A 23,373-nucleotide genomic window follows, 5' to 3' on the forward strand; every position below is an offset into this window, starting at 1 on the left:
CAGTACCCTGTGACTGTCATGGAAACTGTATCACTTTAGTATATGGTTTGTTTAAAAATTACAAATGGGGTCAGGTGCTGTGGCTCACACCTGTAATCCCAGCACTTTGGAAGGCTGAGGCGGGTGGGTTACTTGAGGTTAGGAGTTTGAGACCAGCCTGGTCAGTGAAACCCTCTCTCTACTAAAAATACAAACATTAGCTGGGTGTGGTGGTGCATGCCTGTAATCCCAACTACTCAAGAGGCTGAGGCCAAAGAATTGCTTGAACCTGGGAGGCGGAGGTTGCAGTAAGTCAAGATCATGCCACACTGTATTCCAACCTGGGCAACAGAGTGAGACTCTGTCTCAAAAAAAAAAAAAAAAAAAAAATTATAAATGGGCTACTGTTTACTTGTCTTTGCCCTGCTTTGACCATATGCCTCTGGAGGGCAGGATCCTGGTCTTGTCACATCTCTGTATCCCCACAAAGGGGTTCAATTCGTTTACCTTAAGGACTTCATGTTCCTTAAACCAGCTCCAAAGGCCAGGCTTTCTGATTTCTAGCCCAGAGCCCATTTTGGCTACACCAGACAGTATAGATAGCAATAGGAATGGATGTACTTCACTTGGAATTCCTGGGTTTGGGAAAACTGGCATGGGAAAGGCCAGGAGTTTTCTGCTGGGGTTTGGATCCTGTTCTGGAACAACCCCCCATAGTTCAGTAGACTAAACTACTGAGGATGCTTTTGGTGAGGCAACAGCCTGCCCTTCCAATACCTTCAGACAAACATTAGACAGATGGATCCTGTGAAGGTTATGGCTAAAGAAGGAACATTTCCATCGAGGGAGCTTTATCATTTCTTCCCACAAAACTAGGTGAAAGGTAGTGGAGTCTGCCTGGTTACTGAGGCCAAATGATCTCATAATTACTGCTGGGAGGGGCCACCATGCCTGAGTTTGCTTTACTTTGCTAGAGTTGAAAGGGCAATGCTTAGATATTAGATTCCAAGAAATGGAAAGAAAACAGGATTGCTTTCCTTCGTTTTATGCCTTCTTGAAAATGGAGAAGGTTCCAGGAGAATAATCTGTACTCCATGGTCTGTGGCTTCCTAAGAGTAGCTCACGTCCCAGTTTCTGGGAGTGGCATCTTCATAAGGATGTTTATCATATTTCAGTGTCTTAGTAAGGGCCCTGGTTTCCTCGCCTCCACACCAGATCCTCCTCTCACAGCCTGCATCACAGAACTGCTCTCTGTCACACCTTAGTCAAATTGAGAACACACAGAGTTTTTTTTTTTTGTTGTTGTTGTTGTTAAATTTTTAAAAGCTTGGAGAATGTATGCATTTTCTACATGACCAATGAAGCTAGGCATTGTTGATAAGAGAAGCAGTGAATGTTTTAAAATCAGTCATGGTTATTGCTGGATTTTATTAGAAACACTCAGACTGGTCTAGTTTTGGGGGGTTAATATGAAATTTACAGCACAGCTGAGTGAATAAGGGTACCCACTTATTTTCATAAATGATTTTTAAAGTTTTAAACCACTTACTATGAACATTTTATAACACATAAAACATGTACAAAGTAGACAGAATAGTATAAACAAGGCGATCTTGTTTCATCTTTATACCTGTAGCCCACCACTCCTACCTCCTACTGGTTTTGAGACAAATCCCAGACCGTATTATCTTTTCATCTGTAATTATTGCAGTGTATAACTCTAGAAGATAAAGATACTTTGAAAAAATAAACACAATACCAACATCAAACCTTAAGACAAAATTGTAATTGATTTTTTAAAAATGAGTGAAATATGGCTGTTTTTCAGGGAAACTATTAGCACGACATAGTAGTATTTAGGATTAGAGTGGACTAAAGCATCTCTAGGCACACTGTTGGGTATCTGGTTACCCAGTGGGGGACTTGGGAGAGTTCCTGTTCTCACACTAGCCCACATGGCTCTTGCTAGCACAGCACTAGGAGCTACCTACTTTGACATCACCAGGTACCAGCATCCCTTTTTTCTTGCCCTTCCTGCTCTGGCTGTCCTGAAGAGAGGAAAAAATGGAAATGCCATTCCCCAGTCTCAACACCCAAGTCGGATTCAGCTTGAAGCTGAAGAAGAGAGATTTCCAATGACACGAATCAGCATGAAAGGAATTATGGCTGTGAACAGAATGTATCGAAGTGGGTATGTGTCCATGACTCTAGGTGGGATGATGGAGCCACTCTGCATCCTGTCTGTGCCTCAGGCTGCAGCTGCTCCTCTTTAATCTGCCCTCCCACCCCCTCCTCACCCCCCCAACCCCCCCACCACATACCCAAGAGACAGTGAGAGAAACGTGAGCAGCAGCAGACACAGGGGGTGATGTGACAGCCAGGCTGCCCACTTCCTCTGGCCCATCAATACTTTGTGTCAGCAAGTCCTCAGGCTGTGCTGGCCCTCAAGATTATCTGGGTTTTTCATATGAAAAAAAGCTCAACATCACTGATCATTAGAGAAATACAAATCAAAACCACAACGAGATACCATCTCACACCAGTCAGAATGGCGATTATTAAAAAGTGAAGAAAAAACAGATGCTGGCAAGGCTGCAGAGAAAAAAGAATGCTTTTACACTGCTGGTGGGAGTGTAAATTAGTCCAATCATTGTGGAAGACAGTATGGCGATTCCTCAAAGACTTAGAAGCAGAAACACCATTTGATCCAGTAACCCCATTACTGAGTATGTACCCAAAGGAATAGAAATCATTCTATTATAAAGATACAGGCACAAGTATGTTCACTGCAGCGCTATTTACAATAGCAAAGTCATGGAATCAACCCAAATGCCCATCAATGATAGACTGGATAAAGAAAATGTGGTACATTATACACCATGGAATACTATGCAGCCATAAAAAAGACTGAGATCATGTCCTTTGCACGGACATGGATGGAGCTGGAAGCCACAATTCTCAGCCAACTAATGCAGGAAAAGAAAATTAAACACTGCATGTTCTCACTCATAAGTGGGGGCTGAAAGATGAGAACACATGGACACAGGGAGAAGAACATCACACACTAAGCCCTGTCAGGAGAGGTGGGAGGGAGAGCACCAGGAAGAATAGCTAATGGATGCTGGGCTTAATACCTAGGCGATGGGTTGATCGGTGCAGCAAGCCACTAGGGCACCGGTCTACCTATGTAACAAACATGCACATCCTGCACATGTACCCTTGAACTAAAAAGTTGAAGAAGGAGAAGAAAAAAAGATTGTCCGGGTTTTCATGTGAATATGCTCATTTATCTTGGATAATTTACAAGGTCTGTAACAATTCTGTATAGATCTAAAAGATGAACAGTATGTTTGAAACAAAAAATGGAATTCTAGGTGCAAAAATCAGCTCTCTCAAAAGTATTAGATTCTCTGAATTGATCAATCATAAACATATACTTCAAAGGGCACCTGTCCCCTTATCCTTACAAAAGGTTCTTGCCAACTCTTAGAACAAAAAGTCTACAGAATTTGGTTCATAAAAAAAAGGCTTTTACAAAACAATAATTCGTACCATCTCCTTGAATGGCTTCAGATACCAAATAGGCAAGTTACCTTAGAGAGGGCAGTGAAGAAATGTCTTTTCTAAGCTAGAAGGCCAGCTTGTTCTTAAGGCAGACAGACATCTGCACAGAATAGTGGGGGATAATGGGAAGGGCTCCTGTCCTTAAATTCCATAAATTCCCTTACCACCACCCTGGCCCCCTACCCCAGTGTGCTCCACCTATTTTTCTCTTGGAATAATCTTCTTTGGAAAAGGTAGGCCAGGATTGGTGGTGGTGGAGTGCTGGAAGTCCTTTTTTTTTTTTTTTTTTTTTGAGATGGAGTTTTGCTCTTTTTGCCCAGGCTAGAGTGCGATGGTGCAATCTTGGCTCACTGCAACCTCTGCCTCCTGGGTTCAAGGGATTCTCCTGCCTCAGCCTCCCTAGTAGCTGGGATTACAGGTGCCCGCCACCACGCCCAGCTAATTTTTTGTATTTTTAGTAGAGACGGCATTTCACTATGTTGGCCAGGCTGGTCTTGAACTCCTGACCTCAGGCGATCCACCTGCCTCAGCCTCCCAAAGTGTTGGGATTACAGGCATGAGCTACAGCGCCTGGCCGGCCTCTCTATCTTTTACAGCTCACTGTTTCCTGTTATGGATATAACAACATGCACGCATGAAATCACTGATGGAGTCTTTCCATCACAGCTGAGAGAAAGCCAGTTTTACTGAGAAAAGACAGAAAACTATTGTGCAGGAAAGTTCAATGTCAGCATCTCTGTGGGGAGAGCAGACAGCGACTGGGCAAAGATGTCTTTGAAGACACAAGGGAAGGAAGATAGTGAAAGAGGATGTGAGAGGACTCTGAAGCCTCAGGGTTTTGCCTGCAGGGGCCCTGTTTTATTTTAGCTAATTAATAGGACCCTGGCTGTGCAGAGAAACACACAGACTGAAACAACACTTACTAAAACTAGGAGTGAGAATATAAATAAAGCTGACGAATTTTCCTCTCTTCCATTAAAAGTCATTTCAGGTACGCCTGAGCCATACAGTTTCTGAAAGATCAGTCTGTGAACTCCATCAACGAGAGGTTCTCAAACTGTGGCCTAAGAACTTTCTATGTCAGAACCATTTAGGTACGGGCCTTGTAAAAACTCACTTCTTAGGTCTACTTCAGACCTTTTAAAAACTTAAGTCTTATACCCACCAAAATCTTGGAACTACTGACCTGAGTGTCAACCAAGCCAAGATTACTGGGCTAAGTGGGAAACGAGTCAATTACTATTGTTACTTTCATCCAGCAATCTTCTAAGGAGGGCTGGGAGAGACTGGTAAGTTTTTCAGTACTACTGGAAAAACAATCCCCATTAACCATCAATCTGTAATGCTACTTCAGGAAAGAAGTTTCCAAATACTTAGTAATTTTGGATTTTGGATGATTAGTTAGATATATTATCCAAAATCAAAATATGAGCCACATCTGAGTTTTCTTTGGGAAATACAATTACTGGTGTTTTTTTATCTTATTTTTTGCTATGATCTGTGTTTGTCAAGGTTTCTACAATGAGCTTTGTAGAATCATAGATTTTGATTAAAAAAAAAATCTTTAAAGAAGGGAAGTAATAGAGACCATATTTAATTTTGAGACACCAGTTGTACATGGTATCTTAAACTAGACCAGATTTCAAGGAAATATTTAGAGAGGGATTTTAAGCAGGAGGCTCACAGAAAAATCTAGAAGTTTTATAATGCATACATGTCAATACACATTAGAAAACGCATTTTAGGCCGGGTGCAGAGGCTCATGCCTGTAATCCCAGCACTTTGGGAGGCCAAGGCGGGTGGATCATTTGCGGTCAGGAGTTTGAGACCAGCCTGGCCAACATGGTGAAACCCCAGCTCTACTAAAAATACAAAAATTAGCTGGACATGGTGGTGGGCGCCAGAAATCCCAGCTACTAGGGAGGCTCAGGCAGGAGAATTGCTTGAACCCGAGAGGCGGAGGTTGCAGTGAGCCGAGATCACACCATTATACTCCAGCCTGGGTGGCAGAGCGAGACTCCATCTCAAAAAAAAAAAAAAAAAAAAAAAAAAAAAAAAAAGCATTTTAGGATTTTAGGGAGGGGTTTGAATGAGTTTGCTTCAAAATCATGACTGATGTAAATATTCAGGTGAAGAACGTGAAGATGAGATTAGGAGTTAGTGGGTTAATGTGCTGAATTCAAATCCTATCTGTTTTTACTTTTGTTGTGTCTGGTATTCAGTGGGATAGTTAGCCCTCTTGTTGAAGTTATCTTCATAGGCATATTAGGAATAATAATTCCTTCTTAGGATGTTGTGAGACTTTAGTAACATTCATAGATTTTTTACATAAAAAGGTATGCACAAATACACTAAAACAAGGCTTAAAAATTTATTTTAGCCAGAAAAAAAGTGTTTTGATTTGATTTGAAAATTTTTAGTGTGAGGAAACAGATTTCAGCAGATATAATCCTGTGACCATCTAAGACTGTCACAACTATCAGGTAGGTTCTGTCTCCTGTTTACCACTGAAATGCCTGCAATTCAGAAGTATATTTTATCAAGAACCTCTAATGAGCTGGTTCCTATATTCCAAAAAAAAATCCTCACTGGAGGAGCTCTGCTCATTAGAATTAAAACCATATTATCTGTTTTAGCAAAAAAAAAAAAATCTTATATCAGGACTAGTCATTGCAATGGTAATTGTGAAATGTTGCTGTGTGCCAGCATTATTATTTATAGTTCTCCCTTGTATGGCATGATCAAATGGCCTAAATAAAGAGAAGGAGTATGGGAAGAAGAGGAGAAAGGCTGGGAGCCTACTGATTGTCCTTTGAGCACCTGCATAGTTTTCAGGCTATAAAAGGCTAGGAAGATAAACATTGAAACAGTGTGAAGGTGACAAAGTAGAGGAGGGGGGCCCTGAGTCAATCCTGAAAGTGGTTGCAAACAGCCTGCTTTCCTCTGCAGCACCAGTGAGGGCCCAGTCTGTAGTTTGGAGCAATCCATAGCCCAGAGCCTATGTAGGCTATGTACCTAATTTCACAGTATGAAGTTAGACTTAATTTCAGGGACAATGATTACAACATTACAAAGCTGTCTTCATGCTGTTACATTTCAGATAAGCCCAGCTAACAGTATTTTAATGTCTAAAAGGTATCTATCTCATCTGCAAAGTAGGGGATCTTAACTGTAAGAAAAAAATATACATAATTATGTTTTAAATATTTTTTCCTCTGCCATAATACATACTCATTCTAGAAAATTCAAACCTTACCAACACCACGAAAAAAAAAAAAATAAGAAAACATAATTTAGAGAATATCATCATTTTTAACATTTTGGGGAACATTTTTCCAGGCCTATTTCAATAAATAGAAATGTCAATATAGAATTTTGTATAATAGGATCATTTTATACATGTTTTATGCAATTAAAAAAAAGTCGAAGATAGTCCTGAGACTATTCTACCCCCATGATTAGAGATAAATGCCACCTTTCATGAATGCTACAAAATATACCATTGTGTTAATGTGTAGTTCATTAATCTAATACAGAATTGACGGTCCTTTGTAATGCCTTATTTTATTATCTCACATAATTTTTTCATTTTGGTTAAATTTATCAATCTTCCCCTTTATAACTTCTGAATTTAATTCCATGCATTGTAAGACTTCCTATTTCCATATTATATAGTAGTTCTTGTTTTCTTCTAGTACTTTTGTGGTTTCTTTTTTTCTGTGTCTAAATACTTGATAGATCAGGGGCTTATTTTAATTATGGAATGGAGTAGATTTCCAGCTCTAGTTTTTCCCAAATGGCTAACCAGTTGTTCCATCTTTTCCCCATGGATTTGAAAATACCTCCAGATATATTTGGATTTCCTTCTGAACCTTCATTAGGATAGCTTCATCATGATAAGCTGTGGGTCTATCTTTTTATTATTCAGACTTGACCTGGATATTTCTGAATGCTTCAGTCTTTCAGAATAATTTTAGAATCATTCTGAAATGTTTTCTCAAGAGAGTCACTGAGATTTTGTTTGGAGTTGCAGTGAACTTATACATTTAAGAAATGCTTTATAAGTTTTCCTTTTGAGGAAGGTAAACTGCATTTATTCAAGTTTTCTCCTTTAGTAGGTGTGTTGTTTTACTTGAAGTCTTATTAAATAGATTTCTGGGTATTTTATATTTTTGGATGCTAGTCTATAACTCTTTCTCCAATTTATTTTATTAACTTTTTATTGTAGTTAAGAAAGGTAATTGACTATATTAGTCCATTTTCATACTGCTATGAAGAAACATCCAAGACAGGGTAATTTATACAAAAAAAAAAGAGTTTTAATGGAGTCACTGTTCCACATGACTGGGGAGGCCTCACAATCACGGTGGAACGTGAAGGAGGAGCAAAGGCACATCTTACATGGTGGCAGACCAGAAAGCGTGTGCAGGGGGAACTGCCCTTTATAAAACCATCAGTTCTGATGAGCCTTATTCACTACCATGAAAATAGTATGGGAAAAACCTGCTCCCATGATTCAACTACCTCCCACTGACTCCCTCCCATGACATGTGGGGATTATGGGAGCTACAGTCAAGATGAGATTTGGGTGGGGACTCAGCCAAACCATATCATTGACTTTTATAATTTTTCTGATAATCAGTCAGCTTACTAAGTACTATTATTTCGAATTGCTTTTGTGTTTGTTCACTTGAGTTTCAAAAATACAATCAATTTTGGCCAGGCGTGGTGTCTGTAATCCCAGCACTTTGGGAACTGAGGCAGGATGATCACTTGAGGTCAGGAGTTCAAGATCAGCCCGGTGAACAGGGTGAAACCCTATCTCTACAAAAATATAAAAATTAGCTGGGCATGGTGGCATGTGCCTGTAATCCCAGCTACTCGGGTGGCTGATGCACGAGAATCACTTGAGTCCAGGAGGTGGAGGTTGCAGTGAGCCAAGATCGTGCCACTGCACTTCAGCCTGGGCAACAGAGTGATTCTGTCTAAAAAAATAAAAAAAAAAAAAAAGCAAAACCAAAAACAAAGAAACAATCAATTTTATCTGTATTCAACAAGTAGACATATATGAAATATCTATATATTTCAACATACGGAGAGTCCAACGTCTTGCAGGTTACTTTTGATACACTGTCTTTAGTGTTCCTATTGCATTCATCCTCTGACATACTTCTTTCTTGAGGACTTTGGCACATGGACTCTTAAATGTCCATGTGGATGGCATCCAGTAATAATGGCCTTATCACCAACAACCTTTACTGACATTTCACATAATCCCTTGTGGTCAAACACCGGGCTTGCATCATGGCTCAGACTGCTGTGTACAGGAATGTTCTTTGTCAATATGTCATCTCTAATGTCCCCATATCTACCTGTAATCTCCTATCCTTCCAATTCTCATCCCTTGCCATTCTCACCACCTGTGTGTTTCAGCCTCAGAGAAAAGCATCGGCTATTGATGTTTCCATAGTCTCATTGTCAATCAATCAACCTCTTCTGGACTTATTTCCTGAGGCAGCTCAGACCATATATGTGACCATATATGTGATTGTTCACCCTTAATTTCCAATCATGCTAATCGTTCTGCCATGCCACTCAGATAAAATCGCAAGATCACCCTTTTAAACTTCTAATACTAAGATTCTGAGCACATTGTAGGGAAAAAAATCTTTATTTATCTTTATTGTAGATCAGTCCCTTTGCTGGGCCCTCAACGGTGCCTGGACATCCTGTTTTATTTCATCAGCTCGTATTTTAAACACTCTCCATGTTCCTCAAGCCCCTGAGGAAACACAACTCATCCTTCTTGGTGAAAGGGGCCTTGTCATGACTTCACTAAGAAAACTGAAACTTGAAGTCATTATACGAGAGCACCCACATTTCTTCCCCAGACCTCTACTTATATCTGCATCGACTGCATCTATTCATTCCTCCACTTTGAGAAGGCAAGGCCTCTTACTCATGTTCAAGCCCATTTCTGACACCTCTGGGCTTGTTCTAGCACTTATCGGGTGTGCCCCTTCATATTCTCCCTCTCTGCAGGCTGTTTCTCCGAGGTTATGTACAGGCTCACAAGGCTCTCTCTCACCTAAAAAACAAAACCTTTCATTGACTTTGCTCCTCCAGTTACCTTTCTCTCTTTTCTTCACTTCTCAGACAAACTTCTTAAAGCCTACATAGCTTCCTGAGCCACCTAGGAAATAAGTCCAGAAGGGGCTGATAGGCTAGGAGAACATGGAAACATCAAGAGCTTATGTTTCTCTCTGAGGCTGAAAAGCACAGGTCGTGAGAATGGCAAGGGATGAGAACTGGAAGGATAGAAGATTACAGGCAGACATACAGGGACACGAGAGACGCCATATTGACGAAGAAGATTCCAGTATGCACCAATCTGAGCCGTGACGTAAGCCAGGCATTGACAGTGAGGGATTATGTGAAATGGCAGTAAAGTCTACACAGGCTATGTTGGCTTCCTCATTTCCCATCTACCCACAGAGTCTGGCCCTCATGACCATCGTGCCACTAAAATTTATTTGGAAAGATTCTCTGGTGATTTCTCTATTTCCAAATGCCAAGGGCAGTTTAGTAGCTGCTCTTGGTTGTACTTGCCACTGGTGACTATCTTTTGGGATTCTCCTTTCCTTGTTTGTTTTCTCATGATTCTGTTCCTCTGTTTTGTTTTGTTTGGTTGTTTTTGTTTTGTTTTATTCTCTGCTGTGCTGTTTATTCCCCATCACCTTTGTGGCCTTTTTTGACCTTCATCCTAACACAGAATCATTCCCAGGTTCTGTCTTTGGTTTCCTACTCTTCTTATTGGGAAATTGGAGCCACTCTCATTATTTTAACTCTCACCTATAGGCCAACAATTGCCACATCTATCTGCTAGCTCTAAACTCTATCCTACAACTATTAAAAAAGGGAATTAATTTTTTAATACCCCAAATCTCCTTCCATGGCATAATGCAATGGCATCATAATCCACACAGCCTTTCTGAAGAGAAAAACTAAGTCATTCTGGCTTCCTTGCTCTATCAATCCATTCCATCACCTGGTCCTTCCAATTTTTCCTCAAAATTTCTCAAACTCATTCTCCCCCTCCCCTACCAGAATAATCTTACCTGGATTGTTTCATAGCCAGCTAATTCCTGCTTCCTGCTTTGTTCTCCAACAAATCTATCTGCAACTGTCACTAGCATTATCTCGAAAAAACTCAAACCTGGCTATATCACATCCCTGGGTAAACCCTGTCAGTGGCCCCTGTGCCTTATAGATAAACCAAACCTCCTTCTCATCACAAAAACATGTCCTCTGGGACCTTCTTCCATCCTACTGCTTCTGCCTGATGTGCTGCCCTTCAAGTTTATACATTTTATCTTCTAGTAATATTAATTCTTAATAGTCACCTGGCTGTTTCACATCACTGTGTCTTAATTTAGGCTACTTTTTCCAGTTAGAATGATTTCTGTCTCTTTTTGGCAGAGTAGGCAACTGACTCCTATTCCTCCTTCAAAACTTCTCTCAGATATCATCATTTCTTCCAGGAGGCCTTCATTCAATTCCCATGCTGGGCTAGTTTCTTCCTCACTATTCTCTTAAAAATGCCTGTACATAGCACAGTAGATTGAAATTCATAGTTAATGTAATAGCAAGATGTTGCTCAAATTATAGTGAACCTGACCAACTGATTTTTTTTTTTTTTTTTTTTTTTTTTTTTTTAATTAAGAGACAGGGTCCTCAGGCTGAAGTGCAGTGGCATGATAAGAGCTCACTGCAGCTTTGAACTCCTGGGCTCAAGCGATCCTCCCACCTCAGCCTTCCAAGCAGCTGGAACGATAGGCTTGTACCGCCGCACCCGTCTAATTTCTATATTATTTGTGGTAGAGGCAGGGTCTTGTTATGTTGCCCAGGCTGACCTCAAACTCCTGGCCTCAAGTGATCCTCCCATCTCGGCCTCCCAAAGTGCTGGGATTATAGGTGTGAGTCACTGCACTGGGCCTAATGTTCTAGGGGACACAGTTCATGCCTAATACATCCTAATAATCTATAACACAGTATAATGTCTAAAAATAGTAGGTCCTCAAAAAGTGTGCATTAAATTCAATTATTGTGGAAATATCAGTACTTAAATGAATATAAAGTAAATTAAAATGCGAATATAATTATTAAGTTCAAGTGGGAAACTGGTATCTCTTAGGTATTCCCCAATTTCATTTCTGAGGAAAAGGGCTTTTTAACCTAAAATTGTATTCTCTATTTAAGTACAACCTTTGATTATTTTCAGACATTAAGTATATCAGAGAAGCTTGCACCTCTGCCAATAATGAATTTGGTCTCCATTTGTGTTACAGGTTTAAATTATGTTACCCCATTAGGCATCTCTGTTATGAACCAATCCAGAAGGCATTGTGGGAAAGTGGGGTTGTCTGATGCAATGTGAATGCTGATATGTCTCTATAAACATGTAAGAGGATAGTTTAGGTATGTTCCAGTGGCAGTCCTACCTTAAACAGGTATATGTTTACCTAGGGAAAGAAATAAAAGGAAATAAAAAAAATAAAGGGGACAAACCACATAAGAAAGCAAGGACTCATATTAAAAAGGCTTTCCTTCGTTTGTTCAGTCCGATAGAATTCTTTATACAAAAACTACAGAAGTGCGCAGAGAAGTAGGGCAGTTTCTTTAAAGACTCTTCAGGTTGGAAGGGATCTAACAAATCAGGTCATTCAGCCCTCTCTCTTTACAGAGAAGGAAACTGAAGACCAAAGAGGAGAACGACTTCCCTAAAGTTTCAAAGAGTCAGTAGTAGAGCCAAAGCTGTATAAGGAGGAAAGAGCAAAGCAAGAGGGGGCACCTAACCGGGGGCTCCGAGTCCTTCCCTCTTCTGCTCTCACTGCGAGTCCTCCCAGCCCCAGCCAGTCACGCCACAGGAGACCCGTAAGTGCCCATCAAGAACATGCATTCGAACTTTCAAGTATCCTTTCCTTGTTCCTCCCTCTGCCTGAAATAATTTTCTCCCTCCAGTTAAAGGCACATTCTTCCTTGTCCCTCAACCTCACTTCAAACAGCACCTCTTATCTCACCCCACGAAACACAAATTGCCTGCATCTCTGTCCTCACAACATTTAATTACTGTGGAATTCTTATCACGTGGTATTAGTTATGTGGGAATGCGTCCCGTTCCCCTCTCCCCAGACTGGACACTCTTAAAGGGCATCACACACACCTCATTTAGCCTTGTATTCCCTGCACAGAGTAAGCACTAGGTGACTGCTTGCTGAATTACTTATTTTGGATTAGAGAAGAGTGAAGACATAGCACCTAAAAGTTACTGAACAGTATAGTGTTAAAATTAGATCTTAGATCAAAAGTGTTGTGTAACACTGCTGTGCTAATGAGTCCATTCTGACCCAAAGTCAAGAACAGGAGAATATGCTTGTCCGTCGGTATGCTCAGGAACGTCTCAGGGAGTAAACCAGTCAGCTAACAGAGGTTAACTATCAGGTGCCAGACAAAAATGGAAAGCTTAATGCTAAAAATTGATAATTATCATGTGGGAAAGTCAGGGGTAGTGTCTTATAGACAGTGAAAGAAAGGCCATTTGGAATATGGGCAGGGGGTTTGAGAAAGTGTGATTTCTACACAAATTACCATAATGTGCAATAGAGTAGAAGCTAGTACAAGAAGATTGTGATAGCTGAACTTTCACTGCCTAAGCTCATGGACATTTTTAAAAAATAATTTTTAATTTAAAAATAATTTTTAATACTTACGACACACCAACACCTACCTGAGTATATTATAAACACTGAAAAAGAATAATCACTATAAAATTTTACTATTTTCATAATATGGTTACAAAGTAATAAATGTTGAATTGGATGTATAGAAATTAGTTTATTAAGGATTGCCAGAAACTCAGTCTTATTTTATAGTCACATCTTGTTTTTGATAAAAAATGATCTTATCCACAGTGATTTAAAGATGTTTAAACTATTCTTATTCACCAAATTTGGCTTCAAATAACTCCAGGTTGTTTTTCAAAACCTGAATTCACTCTCGAAAGATTTGCCAACCTTATGACTATTGCAAGAATTGGCTCCAGGCTTTGAAAGTAACACTACAAGAAGAATTTCAAGAAGATTTTGTGCAATTGCAGCATTGTTGGAAAAGTTCTTGGGTTTCTTTGGTGACTACTTTTAAAGATACAACATTCACATGCTTTTAAAACACATCAGTCACATCACTTTATAGAAACACTCTGTACTTGTGCAAAGAAGAACCCCTTTATGGTTTTTAAAAATTGGAATCCATGAAGGACTGCTGTGCCAATTACGATGTAGAGCTTCAACCGAAAAAATGAACTTCTCTACTGCTAGGTTGGAGCACAGATGAATATGCAAGTATCCAAAGAGGTACCTCTGTTTGACAATACAGAGAAAGCACAAGTGCTCAATTGACAGCTAATCTTGTCTTCTACAGAGCATTATAAATTCTTTCAATGTTAGAATTGTAGAATGGAAATGAGTGTTTGTTTTATAAAGATTAGAAAACACACATACAAAAGTTAAGAGAGCTAGGCAGGGTTGCACAGACTTTAACAGGAGATACTTTGTCTTCTGCATCTTTGCCCTTCCTAAATCTAGTGCGATTGTATAATGAATGATTTTAGGAGGCTGGTTCAGTTTAGACTGCCTGCCTTTCTATTTTGACTTCAACACTTTAACAGTTGTTATGACTTGGGCAAGTCACTGTGTCTCTCCTACATATAAAATGTGATGAAAATAGTACCTACCTTATTATATGTATATCTGTAAAAGCACTTTGAATAGTGTCTAATGAATAGCAATGATATTACTTCATCTTGTCTAAGCTTTGACATATTTTCTGGAGCTACTTAGTTTCTTCTTTGAAAGAAGATCGAATCTCAAAACAAAATATTCCTTTCCTCTCTATTCCATTTTCCTTATGGCAAAGGCTTTACATGTTTCATCCTGGTGATATTTAAGACACTTAGCATGGTACCTATGGCACAGGAGTACTTAGTAAATGTCAGTTGAGTACTCAATCAAGTCTCTCTGGTCATCATCAACTGTCAAATACTGCTTTTCTCTTAGCTCATATGCTTTTTATTATTCTGATGCAAGGTCTGATATTTTGTGATTTTAGAATTTGAGAAAAGGTGCTGTGATTCTTTGTAAAATTTTCAGAAAAGATCCTGATTAAATCAAGAACACACCTAAGAAATCTACCAACTTCATATCAAGACAGGTCCAACTTTATATACTATGCAACTTTGTTATTAAGGAAAGAAGGGAGAGCCAGAGGAAAAGAAATATATTCTTAACAATAAACATAGGCTTTTTGGGGACCACACCGTATAGTACGCAGAGCATCCTGCATAATATTTAAGGATTAAATAGATCAAATGAGGTGTTATTTTTTAATGAATTACAGAAAAAAATGTAGTGATAATAAAAGTTGTTCTGATGAATTGATAGTTTTTCATCACTATCGATATATAGCAATTCAACTCACAATACACATTTTACAGCAATACACACTAAAGGTTTCAGAATCATTTGTAGGAACACAACTGTTTCAGAAAATAATCCTTAATTATTAATTATTATAAAGGACACAAAAATTAGCATACTGTTTTTCCAAGGTTTTTCCTAGTTTTTAACTCACTGCACAAGCTGGGCATAATGTGAAAGACAACAAATATTGGATATAATCATACACCTGATATATATGGACTTTAAGAAAACACCAACATGTATACACAGATCAACATCTCCACTAGGGCTGGGTACGGTGGCTCATGCCTATAATCCCAGCACTTGGGAGGCTGAGGTGGGCAAATCTCTTGAATCCAGGAGTTCAAGACCAGTCTGGGTAACATGGTGAAACCCTGTCTCAACAAAAAAATAAGAAAAATAGCCAGGCCTGGTGGTGCATGCCTGTAGTCCCAGCTACTCCAGAGGCTGAGGTGGGAGGACCACCTGAGCCGAGAGGCTGAGACTGCAGTGAACTGTGATCACGTCACTGGACTCCAGCCTGGGTGACAGAATGAGACTCTCTGGTCATCATCAACCGTCACAAAAAACAAAACAAAACAAAAATCTCCATTAGGGAAGAAGAGGCTTGTCAATACCCCATTTTATTGCCTAAGACAAGACACAGAATAGAATACAGAGAGAAGAGAAGGAATATCTTCCAGGGCAGAACAGGAAGATTATGTAGGTTAATGGTAAATTAGCCAATTTTTTCTTTCTCTTTTCAATATAACTCAGTATTATTTCCCCCTCTCTTCTCCCAACTCTCTTCTATTTTCTCATCTCTTTACTCACTTTCTCCAACTTCACATTTCCATTTCTCTCACCTTGGTCTCTTCCTTTTTAAAACAGGTCTCATCACCATTGTGCCCCATATTTAATAGTTCAGAGGGTGGCCCAGATATCACTACCTCATCTAATTAGGGGGTCTGTCTAGGATCATCCAGATTAGAAGAGAGGAACAGAAGAGATCAAGAAAATGAATTGGCAGGATGGCTCAGTCACAATTCCTCTGTTTAACACTGGGGGTCTACCTTACTAAGGTCATCACCATCAGATTGTATTCTAACGGGTTTGTTGACTACTGTTCAAACTATGAATTCATTTTATGGGTGGATAACTATTCTGCACAGAAGCCTGGAAAAAACAGTATTTGAGAGTAATGCCTGCCACTTATTGAGCTCTCCTATGGTGTGCAGATACTGTGTGATCACACTTAATCATAACAATCTCACGAGATGCTTCATGTCGCCAAGTTCAACACATTTATAGGTATACCGGAAGTTGGATAGTCTAAAAAAAAGGAAACTAATCAACAAAAAACTTGATTCTGGCCTTAAAATGACAATAGCATAAGAAAAAAGACCAAAACGTTGGAAAGTGTTACCTTTGAGACAAGGAACTGTAAGGTAGGAGACAGGATGAAGGTCTCCATTTTTCATTTTGTATCTATCTATATTGTTTTGCTTTCTGGCTTTTTACATGTATTGCTTTAAGAAACATCAACACATATGGGAAGATTATGTTCCAGGTGTCACTTAAAAAAACCAGTAATGAATATTAGATGCAAAATTTTAAGAGGTCGTAAAAAAAAGTACCCAAATATCGCAGCCTGAGTTATCTTTGATGTTGTGGTTTGGGAAGTTTTCAAAATCTTAAGTATGAATGTCACTTAGTCAACATTCAACGGATGTTTATTGTTACAAAGTATAAAGAACTGACCTGTCTTTATGACCCATCTTGTTGCTCTTGCTACATGAAAGCCCTTTCTTTCCTTTTTTTTTTTTTTTTTTTTTTTTTGTGAAAAGACATATATTTATAAAGTAAAAGGCTTAGTAAAAGATTTAATCTAATTGTCTTTAAATCAAGCCTATGGAACAAAGATTTCTATGAAATGCCCAGAAAAGGCAGATTTATAGAGATAGGGAGTAGATAGTGATTGCCTAGAGCTGGGGTTGGGAGTTGAAATAAGGATTAAGAATAAATGTACCTGAGGGACCTCATTGGAGGGATGAAAATGTTCTTAAACTGGGTCATGGTGATGGTGCATCACTTGGTAATGTTACTAAGAGTCACGGAATTATACCTGGAAATGGGTAAATTTTATGAGGTAAAATCTCAATAAAGTTGTTACAAATACTATGCACCTTGGGACATCATGTCCATTATAAATACAGAAACCTTTGACACACATGGAGTGACCAATGATGGCTACATATATCCATCTTAGGGAATGTAAATTATTCTACTTTAGGAAATGTAGTTTAAGTTGGTTCTGCTTCTCTTCTCAAGGTGACGAATCAAACTTCGGATAAAACACTCCTCTTTAAGGATAAAGAAGCAGTCATTAAGGTGGCTGAGGAGGAATCCCTCTCAAGGATCTTTGCTCTATTACATTTGAAAATGTGCAAAGTGGCTAAAGCTGAGCATTTTAGAAATTAGAAAGGTGTTAAAGGACAGTTCTGTTGAAGTTTAGCAAATGGAAACAAAAATGCAGTTTAAAGCTGAGGGTCCAGGAAGCAGAATGTGGAATCAGTGGTTGATGGATAGAAGTATTGGACAACAAATATATAACACCAAATCAGTAAGCAATATTTAAATTAGCTGGAAGGTCACAAAATACTCATGGCATGAGATCCTTTTAGCATAAAGTAAAAACCAACACACCTGGTTAGATTCAAAGAAATGCTCAGGTGCTGTCACAAGAGTCCTCAGGGTCACTTTACGGAACATTACTGCAGGCTACTGTAAGCATTTGACCTCTTTGAAGTTTGACCATTTAGTTTAATTACACTTTATGTCATCCTCCCACTCCCACCCCACAACATATCCCAGATGTTAAAAAATGAGGACTAATACAGCTACAGTTTATGGAGAGCTGATAATATGTAGGCACTAGGTGAAGTACATTTCTTTATTATTTTACTTTTTTCTTTAACATTGATTTTAAGTTCAGGGGTACATATGCAGGTGTGTCATACAGGCAAACTTGTATCATGGGGGTTTGTTATACAGATTATTTTGTCACTCAGGTATTAAACCTAGTACCCATTAGTTATTTTTCCTGATTTTCTCCCTCCTCCCACTCTCCACCCTCCAATAGATCCCAGTGTGTGTTGTTCCCCTCTATGTGTCCATGTGTTCTCATCATTTAGCTCCCACTTACAAGTGAGAATATGTGGTATTTGGTTTTCTATTCCTGCATTAGTGTGCTAAAGATAATGGCCTGCAGCTCCATTCATGTTTACGCAAAGGACGTGATCTGGTTTTTATGGCTGGATAGTATTCTATGGTGTATATGTACCACATTTTCTTTATGCAGTCTATCATTGATGGGCATTTAGGTTGATTCCATGTCTTTGCTATTGTGAATAGTGCAGCAATGAACATACACATGCATGTGTCTTTATAAAAGAACAATTTATATTTCTCTGGGTATATACCCAGTAAAGGGATTGCTGAGTTGAATGGTATTTCTGTCCTTGGGTATTTGAGGAATTGCCACACTGCCTTCCACAATGGTCAAACTAATTTACACCCCCACCAACAGTGTATAAGCATTCCTTTTTCTCTGCAACCTCACCAGCATCTGTTATTTTTTGACTTTTTAATAATTGCTATCCTGACTGGTGTGAGATGGAATTTCATTGTAGTTTTGATTTGCATTTCTGTAACGATGAGTGATGTTGAGCCTTTTTTCATGATTGTTGGCTGTATATATGTCTTCTTTTGAAAAGTGTCTGTTCTTATGTTTCCCATGTAAACTTCAAAGCAAGCCTGTATCAAACAGCTGACTTAAGTATTCCCCATTATAGATAATGAAACAGAGACTTAGAGGTGCTGAGTAACTTGCCAGAGTCACACCTGTAGGAGACGGGAAAGCCAGAATTCAAATACTAGTTTCCTACAGCCTGCATTCTTAACTGCTTCATGTACTGCCCAGATAAATCAGCAATTTTCTGTGATATTAACCTCCAGTCATAGAGCTGATTTGGTTCACTATATATATTTTTCAAAACCTTTCAAACCAGAGCACACTGTTTATTTTTCTCCATTTTTTAAAACTCCTCCATTGGGTGTTATACTTTAATATAATTTGTTTAATATAATTTATAAATATAATATGCTATGTATGACATTTTAAAATATGAGTTTCCATACACTGAAGGCCCATATTTAATGGATTAGTGGGTGAATTAATATATGTTAAAACATGTTATACATTATTCTTTCCTACCCCAAAGTTTGTAATGAAAAGTGAACTGGATCTTGCTATGTTGCCCAGGCTGGAGTGCAGTAGCACAATCCACGATGTTGGCTCACTGCAACCTCTGCCTCCCAGGCCTCTCGCCTCAGCCTCCCTAGTAGTTGGGATTAGAGGCATAAGCCATCACGCCTGGTTAATTTTTGTATTTATAGTAGAGACGGGGTTTCACTATGTTGGCCAGGCTGGTCTCAAACTCTTGGCCTCAAGTGATCCACCTGCCTCGGCCTCCCAAAATGCTGGGATTATAGTGAGCTACCACACCCAGCCTGTCAGATCTGATGACCTGGAAATAAAAAAAAAAAAAAATTATATGCACACACATACACAGATAGAGAGATAATCTTCTTTTGCTAAATGGGAGCTTTCAAAGTTTGGAATTAAGTAAGCACTAAGAAACTGAGTTAGGCCCAACAAATATTTGCCTTTATTTCTCTTGTTTCTAATTCAAGATCAGTTCCTAACTTCAACCTGTGTTCTGTTTGTCAAGAACTCCAACATGCCATGCACAAAGACAGATCGTTTAGATGAGAGATGTTGCCACTGCAGGTCATTTATTTTTACTTGAATTCACTATTTTAAGTAAAAATATATACTAAAAATAACCAACCTTTATTGATAATACCAGAGAGCTTCCTTTTAAGGTAAATGTTCTTGTTGCCCACATCTATCCTTTTCCTACCTACATATGGAGTTGGACAAATTTCTAAAATTCTTACACCTCAAGTTATTAAAGTTCAAATGTTAAAAATTCAAATTGCAATTTGAATGTTATTACATGTAATTTAATTCATTATTTGAAACATGAATCAAGATAACTTTTGCTCAGAATATATCAGCATTCATTTTGGGTACTTGTTGAAATTCATTAAAAGTAACCTGGACATTACTAAATGAGATCCAGAAGAAGTTTAAGAAATAAAGGTGTGTTTCATAAAATGTGTAAAAACGGTGGGGGTTTGGGGGAGGGATAGCATTAGGAGAAATACCTCATGTAAATGACGAGTTGCTGGGTGCAGCAAACCAACATGGCACATGTATACCTGTGTAACAAACCTGCACGTTGTGCACAGGTACCCCAGAACTTAAATAACACACAAACAAACAAAAGTTAGAGCAAGGGTATTCTGGCCTCTTGAAGGAAAAAAAAATGTGTGTCAAAAAGAGTCAGGCTATGCTACGACTCTTCAAGTACTGGGAACATAAAATTCAGAATAGAAAAGGTAATAAAAGCAGCGAAAGTTAGGATCTCAAAAGGAAATATACAGCTAAAGTACTTATTCTTGGTCAGAAAGGGGTTCATTGTATTTTTTCATCAAATATGCACTTTGGTGATGAGTGTACCAGCAGCTTCACCTTCTTCTAGCAGAAAGATGAACAAATCAGCCATAGCTCTTGGGCAAGTAAATGTACCTAGAAATTCTAACCGCTACTGATAGGAAATGTGATTAAGAAAAATTTTAAACATAGAATTTCCCCTGACATAGTCAAGCTGATTGTCAGCTACAAGCATATTACAGTATATATCTTAATTAGTGGGTCTGGGGTCTTAGCTTCCCCAGCTCGCCAACAGATGGTTATCGAAAGTGACTGTTGCTTGGGCCTCTGAGAAATTCAATAAGGAAAAATGTAATGCGAGTCTGCAACCTATTTAGAGGAAAGATAACTAATACAACTGGATTAGTGGGTGAATTAATATATGTTAACAACTTGAAACAGTACTTTGTACAAACTAAACTGTCAATAAACATTAATTGTTAATTAATCATCATAATAGCAGCTAAATTCTATGAGACGGAAGCCACATGTGTACAAGGTGAATACTAGTAAAGAAGAGATGAGTATGGCCAGTAATGAATGAAGGCTTCACATGAAGGAAAACTTGAGTTGATTTCTAGAAGTAAATGAAGAGAGAGTAGAGAGGGGAAAGGAACAGCGGTAAGGAAAAGTGAAGACAGAAGGGGATTCATTGGGTCCTATGTTTGACATACCAGTTCCTTATTCCTTCTGCATATCACTTCTTTTTTTGAGTTTTATAGGAAATATATTTTTAAATTATTTTACAATTAATATTATTTTTAATTGACAAATCATAATTGCTTATGTTTATGGGGTACAAGATAATGTTTTGGTATATGTATATAATGTAGCATGATTAAATCAAGCAACATACCTATGGTCTTGCTTACCTATCATTTTTATGGTGAGACATTTGAAATTTACTCTTAGTTATTTTGAAATATACAATACATTGTTATTCACTAATCACCTTGCTGTGCAATAGATCTCAAAACTTACTCCTTCTGATTGAAACTTTGTACCCTCTGATCAACTCCCTATTCCCTCCTTCCCCACCTTTTCCACCTTCCAGCACCTGGCAACCACCATTCTACTGTTTCTATGAATCCAACTTTTAAATTTATTTTTAAATTAAATTATAGTTTTGAGACAGGGTCTCACTCTGCGTCCAGGCTGGAGTGCAGTGGCATGAACATGGCTCACAGAAACCTCAACTACCTGGGCTCAAGCGATTCTCCCACCTCAGCCTCCCGAGTAACTGGGACCACAGGTGTGCGCCATCATGCTTAACTTTTTTTTTTTTTTTTTGTAGAGATAGGGTCTCACTTTGTTGCCCAGGCTGGTCTTAAATTCCTGGGCTCAAGTGATCCTCCAGCCATGGCCTCCCAAAGTGTTGGGATTATGGGCATGAGCCACAGTCCCAGGCCTGAGTCAACCTTTTTTAGATGTCACACACAAGTGAGATCATGCAGTGTTTGTTTTTCTATTCCTGGCTTATTGCGCCTAACATATGTCCTCTAGGTTCATCCATGTCACAAATGACAGGATCTTTCTTTTTAAGGGCTGAATAATAGTGTGTATATATGCCACATTTTCTTATCCATTTATCCATTGATAGACAACTTAGATTGATTTTGCATCTTGTGTACACATAGCACATTTTCTTATCCATTCATCTGTTGATGGACACTTAGGCTGATTTCATATCTTGGCTATTATGAGTAATCTGCAATGAACACGGGAGTGCTGCATATCACCCCTTTAAGTATAGGGCTGCTAGTATGATTGTTTGGCTATAAAAGATGTGCATGCTGACTAGTATTAGGAAGTGAGGTTGCAATGGTCTGTGTGGGTCCAGATCATGAAGGATCTTAAAATCTTGGCAGAGGATCCCATTTTTAATAGTAGGCCATGGAAGGCCATCATAGATTCTGGAACAGAGGAACCAGTGCACAGCATAGTGGTTGTAAGTTCATGCTGTAAAGTTAGGAGACCTGGGCTTGAATCCTGGATGCTCTTTTATTAACCGTGTGACTCTGCCTAGTCTCAGAGCTTCAGTGCTTTTATCTGCAACATGGAAATAATAGCACCTGCCTCATTCTTTGTGAGAATGCATTTAAAGTGTTGAGCACACTCCCTGTCACATAGTAAGCATTCTCAGTAAGTGCCAGCTACTATTACTTAGGAGGCTAAGGCTCTAGGTGACGAGGCCTACATGTATGCAGTTACAGACGCAGGGAAATTGCGAGGAGCAAGTCATTCTAATCCTCTTAGAAGAAATATCCATTGGGACACCCAGACTTCAACAAGACTTTGAGCTTAGTGATAATCAATCTAAGTTATGAAGTTCAAAACAGAAGTTAGACTGGGTTTCTAAGCACAAAAATTTGGCAACTTAAAATGATTTCAAAGTGGAATTATCACATCAGTATATCCTTATGATAATATATAGTCCTCCTTCCTAAATTACTCTTATCCTGATACCAAAACAAGAGTTTTAGAGCTCAGAAGGGTTAGTGTCTAAAATCATAGACTGAATTAGAAGTGACTTCAGTAGGCTTAGAAAATACCACTTTGTAGGAAAAAACAAACAACTCCTCCTCCCAAACCAATTTTACCAAAGCCTGCAAAATAGATAAATATTTTAACAGTAAGAAGACTCAGTTATAGGCTAAACTCTTTATCATACCTTGTCTGTGTGTTTAATGTGGC

At 38.8% G+C, this 23,373-nt stretch overlaps 2 protein-coding genes across 10 annotated transcripts in view; both read right to left on the reverse strand.

Moving 5' to 3' along the window:
• LOC126957105 (prothymosin alpha-like) overlaps positions 1-23,373 on the reverse strand; it is a 1,190,772-nt gene that overhangs the window by 95,329 nt on the left and 1,072,070 nt on the right. The window contains exon 1 of one of the 3 annotated variants that reach the window (XM_050794557.1): positions 2,277-2,287. The exons of the other annotated variants lie outside the window; for them this stretch is intronic. The gene's annotated coding sequence lies outside the window, so the exon portion shown is untranslated. Of the gene's footprint in view, positions 1-2,276; positions 2,288-23,373 lie in introns of those variants that run through there. 3 annotated transcript variants of the gene reach the window in all.
• The window catches only part of GRAMD2B (GRAM domain containing 2B), a 111,641-nt gene that overhangs the window by 43,336 nt on the left and 44,932 nt on the right, over positions 1-23,373 (reverse strand). The window lies entirely within an intron of this gene.

The sequence above is a fragment of the Macaca thibetana genome, chromosome 6 (assembly GCF_024542745.1).
Source record: "Macaca thibetana thibetana isolate TM-01 chromosome 6, ASM2454274v1, whole genome shotgun sequence".
Taxonomy (NCBI): Eukaryota; Metazoa; Chordata; class Mammalia; order Primates; family Cercopithecidae; genus Macaca; species Macaca thibetana.